The sequence below is a fragment of the Stegostoma tigrinum genome, chromosome 1 (genome assembly GCF_030684315.1).
Source record: "Stegostoma tigrinum isolate sSteTig4 chromosome 1, sSteTig4.hap1, whole genome shotgun sequence".
Classification (NCBI taxonomy): Eukaryota; Metazoa; Chordata; class Chondrichthyes; order Orectolobiformes; family Stegostomatidae; genus Stegostoma; species Stegostoma tigrinum.
In genome coordinates, this window is record NC_081354.1 from 58,428,381 (window position 1) to 58,441,349 (window position 12,969).

A 12,969-nucleotide genomic window follows, 5' to 3' on the forward strand; every position below is an offset into this window, starting at 1 on the left:
TGGTTTGCGACTGGGAGGTGCAGTTGTTTGTTGCGAACTGAGCGGAGGTATACTGCATCCACTGTACCCGGTGTGGCTTCCTCTACATTGGGGAAACCAAGCGGAGGCTTGGAGACCGCTTTGCAGAACACCTCCGCTCAGTTCGCAACAAACAACTGCACCTCCCAGTCGCAAACCATTTCCACTCCGCCTCCCATTCTCTAGATGACATGTCCGTCATGGGCCTCCTGCACTGCCACAATGATGCCACCCGAAGGTTGCAGGAACAGCAACTCATATTCCTCCTGGGAACCCTGCAGCCTAATGGTATCAATGTGGACTTCACCAGTTTCAAAATCTCCCCTTCCCCTACTGCATCCCTAAACCAGCCCAGTTCGTCCCCTCCCCCCACTGCACCACACAACCAGCCCAGCTCTTCCCCCCCACCCACTGCATCCCAAAACCAGTCCAACCTGTCTCTGCCTCCCTAACCGGTTCTTCCTCTCACCCATCCCTTCCTCCCACCCCAAGCCGCACCCCCATCTACCTACTAACCTCATTCCACCTCCTTGACCTGTCCGTCTTCCCTGGGCTGACCTATCCCCTCCGTACCTCCCCACCTATACTCTCTCCACCTATCTTCTTTTCTCTCCATCTTCGGTCCGCCTCCCCCTCTCTCCCTATTTATTCCAGTTCCCTCCCCCCATCCCCCTCTCTGATGAAGGGTCTAGGCCCGAAACGTCAGCTTTTGTGCTCCTGAGATGCTGCTTGGCCTGCTGTGTTCATCCAGCCTCACATAGGTTTTTGAGATTCTTAGTTATGTCTAATTGTAAGTCATGTTTTGTCTTAATCATGTACAATGAGTCTGAACCACAACCTTAAAATATATTGTCCTTATATTTTCTGATACATGGGAGTTTTATCTTTGGAAAACACAGGCTGGGAGAAGACAGTAGCAATGGTAGTTGCAGGCTTACTGTAAGTGAAGAGTCATTGAAGGAAGTGATATGTTTTACATGCCTGAGGAGTTATGAGCGTAGACTGACCAAGATACTTATTAACACGCTAACGTACTGGTGGTCTGTATATATACTGCAGGCTTCATTTATAGTGTACAATAATTATTACTATGATTCTTGTGTCAGTCACACAGTAAACAATGACCTAGCTCTTCCAAACAAGTGTTGGTCATTTAAGCAGCATAGACTGGACATCAGGGCTATTTGGAAATCCTGATAAAACTGACTGTGGGAATTGTTATACTTTTGATGGGAAATTACCCAGCATCTGGAACCTTCCGAGAAAATCTCCTACTCCAAGTTAGGGTTAGAGATTTCAGAGGCATCAGACTCACTTTCCTGAATAGTTACCCAGGAAACTTTAGAGGGATTAAAACCCACTCCAACACTTGGGTAACTGCAAACATTCCTTCCCCACTGACTGAACACGACATGATCAACTCTCCCCATCCCCACACTCGTCCCTGACCCAATCTGTCCTGAGTGATGCCTGGACAACCTCCTCCAACACGCCCCCATCCATGACTAGAGAGTCTCAAGCCAACATCTCCCATCCCTGTGATCAAACCAAGCAGCATCAGAGGAGCAGGAAAGCTGACTTTTGGGTCTAGACCCTTCATTTTTAGCACCTTTTGCTTAGCTTGCTCTCTGTGCTGGCTTAATGAAAACCACTTTGGAGTGTCCATAATTTATAAAGTGAATAGACTCCAACATCATCTTAATGAACAGGTTGTTTTTCTCCTCTCAGGATTTGTGTGCAAGTCTATACGTTTTCTGCTTTCAGCACAATTTGGATAGTTACTCCTAAATTTAATCTGCTTTGGGCCATAGAATTCTAAAAACGTTTAATTCAAGAATTCCAATGGTAATCTGTTTCTGATGAATTCTCATTTCAAACATTAATATTGACAGTTATACACTAACCTGTAGAGGTAATTAATGAAATTGTCCATATATTCTCCTGGAGACTGAACCCTTCTCTAAAAAATTGCTTATTCAAGAAGTTTAGCTCTTTTCAAATTGACATAAATATCAATTTCAAAACACCTTTAAATGTATCTGACCTCCCTTTGATTTTCTGGAAGTTAATACCATCATATCCAATCAGACCCATTGAATACGATAGAGTATTTCCTTGCTCAGCTTTTGACCTACTTTATAATTTGAAGCGAATACTGACTCTTAAAAATTGTCACGGTCATGATGCTCATTGTTGTGCACTCAATGGTCATTCCTGGATATTTTTTAATGCCAGTATTATACCTTTTTGATTTCTTTTCAATCTGGTTATTACATCTTATGGTATTATATTGTTTCAGATCTGTATCATTTTAATACTGCTTGTAATCTGTTGTACTTTAGGCTTGAATACTTGTATTTATCAATGTTGTTTTAAATTCAATTCCTGAAGAGCGTGTAGACTCTGCATTTTACTTTCTTTGCCAGTCCTTTTGAAATGAATGCTTCAATAATGTGTTAGATTGTATTCCTGGCTGTTCTGTAGTGTTATACTGTTTTCAAGCTCATTTAAATCTGCTTCTCTGTAATACTTCCTAATGCATTTTTCTGTTTTTTCAGGCTTTTTATGCATTGTTAGAAATCAAAATGGTGCCTTCCCAATTTTTCCAGGATCTCTCTGCATTCTGCAGACAAAATCGAGTTTTCTAGCATCATCCTGGACAAAATAGACATTTTCCTGCCGTTCCTACTCATTGCACAATGCATTTTCTCCTGCATGATATTTTTTTCAAAAAGGACCTGTGTTTGCAGCCTTTAGAAGCCTTTCCACCAAAACTGGCATTTAATTATTGAGTCTCAGAGCATTTCAATCATTAACTTTTCCTACATTTTTTTCTTCTACTAGACTCATTCAGTATGTTTATCTACATTTGCTCTGTTCCAACTGCAATAAATTCAAAGGCAAAAATAGAGATTGCTGGAAAAGCAGGTCTGGTACTATCTGTGGAGAGAAATCAGAGTTAATGTTCGGGTTGAGTGAACCTTTCTGAGAATAAATTCAGGTGCCTTCCTAATTCTACGGTGCAAATGAGTTCTATAAGACGTCTCCAACATTTAACTGTCTTTTTGACTTATGTCGCTTGGAGCCTATTCTCAATAGTGGCAATGCTCATTGTCATTGGTGAGAATATTCTTTTACATTCTCCTTGCCTGCTTTATCCTGGTATTTGTGCTGTGTTTCATTAAGCTTTTCCATTTCCCCTCAAATATCACTAACTTTACCTTCTGCAGAATTTGGTTGTTGCTTTTAGGGGCTCTTCTGCTAAGATCTCTGTATTTTCTAAGAGTTCACTCTTTTGCCTCACCTATCATTTTGTCTCTGTGCTTCTTACCAGCTTCTAAGTTATGTTTTATCTTTAGGCTGCTCGATTATCTTTTTGCTGCTTCATGGCAGCTGCTACATCTGTCAGAAATTGCGCTTCAGTAATTGTGTATCTGTACCTTCTTTAAGCAATAATGCTTTTAAACTGGTTAACTAACTTGCTTGTTTTTTTCTGGGTTTGTAGCTTTCTTCTCCTCAAGGTGGTGGTCAGATCTATACCTATTGGGATATTTGACTGCTCCTGGTAGATTATGGTATTTGCAACTTGAACAGTATATGATAGTGGGTAAGGCTTGTTTGAGGTGGTTCATTACCAACAATGCTGCCCTGTCTTTAGCTTGCCTTGGGACAATCTAGTTACTAGTATTCTTAGACAACAGGAAGATTTATTGCAAGATAGCTGTAACTAAAACTACATTTGATCAGGCATAATTATTCTCACCTTAGGAACCTGGTATGGATACATCTGCTCTCCCCAAAAGCTATAATAAAATTTCTTGCCTCTACCCACAGACTATGTGACATCATTAGAATGGATGGAACTAATGGAATAGTAACATTAACCATTTCAGAAACATTATGTTATGCAACATAGGACTGGTAGTGATCACGCCTAGGGATTAGTGGCCCAGACCAACCAGCGTGGTTTGGGTGTGAGATTGAGTGAAATTATCTCCCTGTTTAATCACAACAATAATTGGCCTAAGAGATAATGGGAACTGCAGATGCTGGAGAATTCCAAGATAATAAAATGTGAGGCTGGATGAACACAGCAGGCCAAGCAGCATCTCAGGAGCACAAAAGCTTTCAGATGTAGGCACTGCATGATGCTTTTTTTTGCCACATCAATACGGAGGAAAGCACAAGTTCAGTTTATGTTGAGAGTTCTGCTCTTTTGACCTTTCACATTGATGGCTGTTTAGCACCTCAATTTTGAGTCTTTGAGGTTCAGTGTTCTGAAGCCAATATAATGGACTAAGCTGTAAATACAATGACAAGAGGTAAAAGCAAACAATCTTTTTATCCTGGTATCCGTTTATTACTATTGTTCTCACACTTTGTTTTCTGTCTCAATTGCCTAAACACCCCGCCAGTTATTGTTCACATTTTCATCTTATTTCAGCAACTGAGGCTGTGAATATGAAAAGGAGGTCAGGATTCTTGCATCCCTCAACTATGATTTAATCATCCCAAAGTAAAGAAAGATTTTGCGGGGTGAGGGGATTAGACAGCCATGGCTGACAAAGGAAGTCAGGAAATGTATCAAAGAAGAAGAGACAGCCGATAAAGTGGCCAAGAGCACTGGGAAATCAGAAGATTGGGAAGGCTACAAAAACAAACAGAGGATAACAAAGAGAGCAATAAGGAAGGAGAGGATCGAATATGAAAGTAGCCTAGCTAGTAATATTAGAAATGATAGTAAAAGCTTCTTTCAATAAATAAGAAACAAACAAGAGGCAAAAGTAGACATTGGGCCACTTCAAATTGATGCTGGAAGGCCAGTGATGGGAGATAAGGAAATAGCTGAAGAACTTAATAAGTACTTTGCGTCAGTCTTCACAGTGGAAGACATGAGTAGTATGCCAATAATTAAGGAGAGTGGGGGGGGGGGGGGGGCCGAGCTGAGTATGGTAGGCATTACAAAAGAGAAAGTGTTAGAAAAGCTAAAAGGTCTAAAAATTGATAAATCTCCTGGCCCCGATGGGCTACATCCTAGAGTTCTGAGGGACGTGGCTGAGGAAATAGCGGAGGCTTTGGTTGTGATCTTTCAAAAGTCACTGGAGTCTGGGAAAGTCCCAGATGATTGGCAAATCGCTGTTGTAACCCCCTTGTTTAAGAAAGGATCAAGACAAAAGATGGAAAATTATAGGCCGATTGGCCTAACCTCGGTAGTTGGTAAAATTCTAGAATCCATCATTAAAGATGAGATTTCTGAATTCCTGGAAGTGCAGGGTCTGATTAGAACAAGTCAGCATAGATTTAGTAAGGGGAGGTCGTACCTGACAAACCTGTTAGAATTCTTTGAAGAGATAACGAGTTGTTTAGACCAGGGAAACCCAGTGGATGTTATGTATCTAGACTTCCAAAAGGCCTTTGATAAGGTGCTTCATGGGAGGCTGCTGAGTAAGGTGAGGGCCCATGGCGTTTGAGGTGAACTACTGGCTTGGATTGAGGATTGGCTGTCTGACAGAAGGCAGAGAGTTGGGATAAAAGGCTCTTTTTCAGAATGGCAACCGGTGACAAGTGGTGTCCCGCAGGGCTTAGTGTTGGGGCCGCAGCTGTTCACTTTATATATTAATGATCTGGATGAAGGGACTGGGGCATTCTGGCGAAGTTTGCCGACGATACAAAGATAAGTGTAACAGGCAGGTAGTACTGAGGAGGTGGGGAGGCTGCAGAAAGATTTAGACAGCTTAGGAGACCGGTCCAGGGAATGGCTGATGAAATTCAACGTGAGCAATGCGACGTCTTGCATTTTGGAAAAAAGAATGCAGGCGTGGGCTATTTTCTAAACAGTGAGAAAATTCATAAAGCCGAAGTACAAAGGGATCTGGGAGTGTTGGTCCAGGATTCTCTAAAGGTTAACTTGCAAGTAGAATCTGTGATTAAGAAAGCGAATGTAATGTTGTCACTTATCTCAAGAGGGTTGGAATATAAAAGCAGCGATGTGCTTCTGAGACTTTATAAAGCTCTAGTTAGGCCCCATTTAGTATACCGTGTGCAATTTTGGGCCCCACACCTCATGAAGGACATACTGGCACTGGACCATGTCCAGCAGAGATTCACACGGATGAACCCTGGAATGGTAGGTTTAACGTACAATGAATGACTGAGGATCCTGGGATTGTATTCATTAAAGTTTAGAAGGTTGAGGGGAGATCCAGTAGAGACTTACAAGATAATGTATGGCTTAGAAAGGATGGATGCTGGGAAGTTGTTTCCGTTAGGCGGGGAGACTAGGACCCGTGGGCACAGCCTTAGAATTAGAGAGGGTCAATTTAAAATGGAAATGAAGAGACATTTCTTCAGCCAGAGAGTGGTGGGCCGGGGGAATTCATTGCCACGGAGCGCAGTGGATGCCGGATGCTAAATATCTTCAAGGCAGAGACTGATAAATTCTTGATCTCACAAGGAATTAAGGGTTACGGGGAAAGTGCAGGGAAGTGGAGTTGAAATGCCCATCAACCATGATTAAATGGCAGAGTGGGTTTGATGGGCCGAATGGCCTTACTTCCACTCCTATGTCTTATGGTCTTACGGCGTTAATCTGCAAAATAGTGTCATGTGTCTAAAAACCCACAGAAGTTCAATTGTTAGATCTGGATTCCATTCTCATGTTATTGCTCCTGTCTACCTGGTGCAGTCACACAGCAAACAAGATTGAATTTAGAAGCATATAATCTGATTCTTCAGGTTTACTGTGAACACAAATTAATGTTGACTAATTCTCCTCATTATACTTGTCCAGTGTAAAACTGTTGTTGATGTGTCATTTAATCATTGACTTTCTTCATAAACTCTGCAATATAAGGATCAACAGGTGAGTTGTGGACTTTCAAAACAAAATATTCCAACAGCATTTAGCACCTGAAGCAAAGACCATGCAGTGGAATGATTGCATCCCCATCCCTCTGATGTGCAGAATGAAAAAATATGACACTTTAATGTAGTGCTTCCCAAATACTTTTCCATTATGATACCCCATTTTTATAATTGGCATGAACCATGAGAGCGGCAGTGGGAAGATATACCCTGTGACAGCAAAATGGATGCTGTGGGTTTGTGAGAGATAATGGGAACTGCAGATGCTGGAGAATTCCAAGATAATAAAATGTGAGGCTGGATGAACACAGCAGGCCAAGCAGCATCTCAGGAGCACAAAAGCTGACGTTTCGGGCCTAGACCCTTCATCAGAGAGCTCTCTGATGAAGGGTCTAGGCCCGAAACGTCAGCTTTTGTGCTCCTGAGATGCTGCTTGGCCTGCTGTGTTCATCCAGCCTCACATTTTATTAGCTGTGGGTTTGTGAGATGGTGCAAAAATGGGGTGAATGATTCTTCCTCAGGTGTCACTATGTTAACAGAGTACTTCCATCTCATCAGGACTTTTCAATGCAACATTCAGGCTTCAAATTCTGCCAATTAAACAATTCCCGCTTCAGCAAAAATTTTGGAGATTTAAAGCAGCCATACAGGTTACAACACTCGGTCGGAGCTAAACAGCAACCATTGCAACTTTGGATCTCGTAATCCTCAAACCTTTGGGCCACAACTCCATTGAAGGCTGTGATCCATGTTTAGGAAGCTCAGCCTTAAAGACTTCAAGCATACATTTCGGTTACTAATGAACACTGGAGATGGCCACAGTCTTAAAAGTGTTTCCAATCAAGTTGGAATCTCTTAGTGACATTGCTCCTTTCAGAAGCTACTGTACTTTAACAGATTTAGAATAGCAAGAGTGTAATTCGATGCCTCCAATACAAACACATCTAAGTCTTGTTACTGCATGGAAACTGGGACCCAATTAGTACTGATCAATGCAGGTGATAAAAGAGCACTTAATTTGAGATTGAGTTCTTGTTAGATAGTGAGCAGAGAATATTACCAATGACTGACAATATGACTCTTCCCCCAAGGGAAAACTCAATTGTTGTTAATGCTTTGGTTTTGAAGGGTATTTGTTATCCCTGAACCTCAGATGGCTTTCCTTTGTATGATGGCTGCAATTCTATCACAAAGGCACAGTGGCAGCAATATGTACACTACAAAATGCAGGCGCAATGCAATAATTCATGAAGGCTCCCCTGACAGTATCTTTCAAACTCACAAGCTCTACCACCCTAAAGGTCAAGGACTGTTGATGACTGGAAACACCATCTCTGCAAGTTTCCCTCCAAGCCACACACTTTCCTGACTTTGAACTGTATCACCAGCCCTTCAAAGTAGCTGAGTTAAAAACTTAGTGCTCTCTTCCTAGCAAACATGCGAATGTCCCTACAAGCCAGAGACCTCAATGGTTCAACACAGCAGCTCACCACTACCTTCTCTAGGGTGATTGAAAATGGGAAATAAATGCTAGCCTAGCCAACAACGTCCACTGAACAAATAAATATAATGTAATTCTCTGATTGGAATGCTACAACATCCTGGAAGTCATTGATTTTTCTATGCATTGTACCTGTCTTATTTTGTATTGCCTCAGGTAACAATAACATGACTGTAATATTTTAACATCACTGACCTGCTGCTGAATCTTCCATACGTACAGCTCTGCTCATGACTGTCAAGTATCAAAACAACTTTTACCTTTTACATTTCAGACTAACGCATGATGCCTCTGGGAACATTAGCAACATAAGACAGAAACTGTAAATTGTTGCATAATTAAATTACTGATACTTTGCTGAGCTCTGATGAAAGGGCATCAACCTGAACTGTTAACTCTGTTTTACATCACACCAATACTATCAGACCTGGCTATCATAGAGTCATAAGTTATAGAGTTGTACACATGGAAATAGACCCCTCAGTCCAACTCATCCATGCTGACCAGATATCCTAAATAAATCTAGTTCCATTTGCCAGCATTTGGCCTATATCCCCCTAAACCCTTTCTATTCATTTATCCATCCAGATGTCTTTTAAATGTTGTAACTGTACCAGCCTCCACCACTTTCTCTAGCAGCTCATTCCACACATGCACTGCGTGAAAAGATCGCCCCTTAGGTCCCTTTTAATGTTTCTCCTCTCACCTCAAACCTATGCCCTTTAATTTTGGACTCCCCTTCTCTGGGAAAAACGACCTTGGCTATTGACCCTATCCTATGCCTCTCATGATTTTATAAATCTCTATAAGGTCACCTGTCAGCCTCCAAGATCCGGAGAGATTAGCCCCAGTCTGTTCAGCATCTTCCCTATAGGTCAAATCCTCCAATCTTGGCAACATCCTTGTAAATCTTTCCTGAGCCCTTTAACAGTAACAATTCTCGATACATTTTTTTTGTTTCTGATTTTTTTTAAAACTATTCATTCATGGGATGAGGGCACCACTGTATAGACAGCATTTATTGCTTATCCCTTCTGTCTTGCTTGCTTGAGCAAACAATTCTACCTACTTGCCCATTGGCAGTAGCAGCATATACAATTTTGGACAGTAATGGGATTCTTGAAATTCTGAATGTTATAGATTAAAACCTGTATGTCATTACCTACACAATGTCTCATAGAGAAAGCTTCAATCCTCTCAAAGTGTAACCTCTTTGCAACAATAACACAACATTTTCTAGGGTAGTAGCATGTCAGCTACCTGCAGGATGAGTAAGCAGTGAGAATTTAAGTGGGTAGTTAATCAGGTGGATTTCTTCACATGCGTAAGCATTCTATTGGAGTTTTATCCTGCACTCAAAAGTACAATAGAGAAATACCCTGTCCTTACAGTTCCCCTTTTCCCAGCTATTTGACATGTGGCCTTCATTGGAAGATAGTTCCTCATTCCAACAACGTTTGAGTCACAATGATTGTTTTGCAATTAGGTCTTCCCTTAGAGGCTATGATGCACGACACCATTATGTATTCAATGGCAGAATTGAGGATGAGCATGTTCCGTCCAGCATAAGGATCATTCAGCATAACATCACACCAACTCCCAAAACTTTGCCAAAATCTTTGTTTGCACACATATCTTCATCGTGATCACAATGTTAAAAATCGAGTGTGGCATTTGACACCACATCAGATGCTTGGTAGATGTGGGGACATCTGAAATAAAGTCAGGCTTCAGCTTAAAGTGTTGTGATAACCTGTTTTATATTGAACAACTTTGCTCTGCAAAGAAGCATCATTATGGAGGTTCAAAGAGAATGAAACACGTTCAATTCAATGAGGGAACCAGGTCATTGCAGCAGACTAAACATGCAGCTCAGCAGCTTTTACTGAGTTACTGCTGTTGTGAAAGATGGTGGTGAGATCTTCTTCTGGCAGATCCCTGCTCCAAACAGGGGTGCCACTCGCAAAGTCATTGGCTCTTTTAATTCCTTTAACCCTCCGCTGGTCTCTTAAGCTCAGCTCCACATGTTCACCAAATCTCACACTGGATGCCCTGAATTTACCTTCAGTCCAGCTACTATAAACCTTTTTGCTAATCTGATCAAGGGTATGCATATCACTGGCTGGGCCACTATCTATTGTGTATCTTTAATTGCTGTTTGAACAGAGAGGCTTACTCGGACCATCTCAGAGGGAAGCTAAGGGTCATCTACATTGCTATAGATCTGGAATCAGAACAGATTAGGGAACTGATTTTCTTCCCTAAAGGACAATCATGAAACAGGTAGATTTTTAAAATCATTAGCAAAGGAATAGCTTTTAATTCCAGGTATTTATTGATTCGTATTTTGTCAAATGTAATGGTAAGATTTCAAGCTGTACCTCAAACCATGAATTAGCCTGAGTTTCAGGATTACTATTTCAGTGACAATCACGTTATACAACTATCTTTCCTTCATTCAGAAACAAAAACAGAAGTTACTGGGAAAGCTCTGCAGGTCTGGCAGCATCCGTGGAGAGAAATCAGAGTGAATGTTTCAGGGCCAGTGAGCCTTCCCCTTCATTCAGCTCCACCTCTAGCTAACAGCAGTGGCTACTGCTTGAACCTGGTGCTATCGGGACAATTTGATTGGCCACCAGTTCTCTAATATAGGACCTCTTCCTCAGATGGGGTCAAAAGTCTTTTAATTAATGTTCTGCCAAATGTGAAATAGCTGCTTTCTCATGGGCAGTCTCCTGACTGACATTTTAATTCGGGATTGCGGATTCAGTGCAGAAACATGGAGTTCAATGAAATACAGTCCAGGCACAGGCCTATGTTATGATCATGAGACAGGCATTTCAAATACTTGTGGGATCAGCTATCCTGTTTTGGTAATATGGGAGTCATGCTTTCTTGGAGATTTCTGATGGCACTACATTTAACACCACTTGAGACAATATGATTTGGCTGTGGGGAAAACAAAAGTCATCCAATCCAACTGATTGAAAGAACACACGATTCCCACTTAACGTATGGTTCTTCAGTGATAAAAATTCTGCACCTGAAATTTGGCATCACATCATGGGTACAACATAAACAGAAATCATTACATCTGTGTGGATTTTAATAACCTGGCCCATCATCCACAAAGCATTGGCGAAAAACAGAGCAACATCCTTCTGATAAAATTAGTAATTTCACTTCAACCGAACTCCTGAGGCATTGGGAAACTAGGAGCAGCTGTGTCAAACTTGGTTATAATTTGTCCTCCGTGCGTACTCATTTTGACTTATTAACAACAAAGATGTACTGAATTATATGGTTGTATCCAATCGTAGCAAATCATTTATTAGCATAGGAGCACCTCATTAACATAGTATTAACCTTTGCTTGTAAAAGATAACTTAATCCTTGAAGTCACTGTCTGCCAAAGCCATGCTAAAGTGAGCGGTGAGTTGCAGTGAATAAATTGTAGCGATATCATAATAAGAGAACAAGTTTGAATTTCCCATGGATGCAACTTTGGCACATTTTTTGATAATAGCAAAGAGAATTTGTGAACTGAACTGCTTGTGATAAATTAAAATTATAGAGGAATAATTGAGGTGGCAGAGTGCTTGTGAAAACAACGTACGCAGCATCAAGATTTCTCTCCACCCATAATCAGATGAGACACAGAGTGGCCATAACCAGCCAAGATTTTGACAGAAACAATCAATCAAATGAATCCTGTTCACATGTGGAATTTAGTTTTATTCTGTTACAAATGACTCATAAGAGACCAAGTAAGCAATTCAGTACTTCAGGTATGAATAGCTTATACTTCACTTTAATGTATTTTTTCAGAATGTTATTTTATGATTCCTTAGAGAGTCAGTATATCTGTGGGTAACTGCAGTTGGTTGATTTTTTTTAAGGAAAAGAAGCTTTTTGGTCCCAGTGGATTTTAACATTGAACATCATTGAATTTATTATTCTTATCAGATTATAGCAAGCAGAGACCCACAAAACAACTGTGGTGAAATTAGTGTCTTTATTGCCATTATATTTTTGTCATTCTCTCTTCTTTGCCACCCCATCATTCCCATTGCTAACTCTTTCTTTCATCTCTTTCATTCTATAAACACTCCATTTCTTTCAACCATGTCAGGTCATTTCTATTATACTATCTCATCCATTCTTCCTATGCATCCTCACCAACTCCCACGTTATACTTCCATGCATTACTTCCACACCTATGCTATACTCCTAACCACTCTTCCCCTTCCGTGCCGTCCTCCTTTCCCATGCCGACTCCACCACCTTACAACTCTACCACCGTGCTGAAATCTCCACTGGCATTACAATGGTACCCATGCTCCCTCATCATGTTTCTCAGGCTTTTCCTCACTGCGTCGGCTGTAGTTGTGACTAAGGGAGCCAAGTTTAAGGACTGGCCAGCTGCAAAGTGTCTGGCCAATCAGAAAAAGAGATAACAAAATTATTCAAAGTAGATAAAAAGTAGAATAAGGGAACTATGTTCAAAAAGTATAAACTTCACTGTATCTGTGATCCTGAATTAATACAATGCACAGCTGACACCTTGCAGCCCTCCACATATCTCA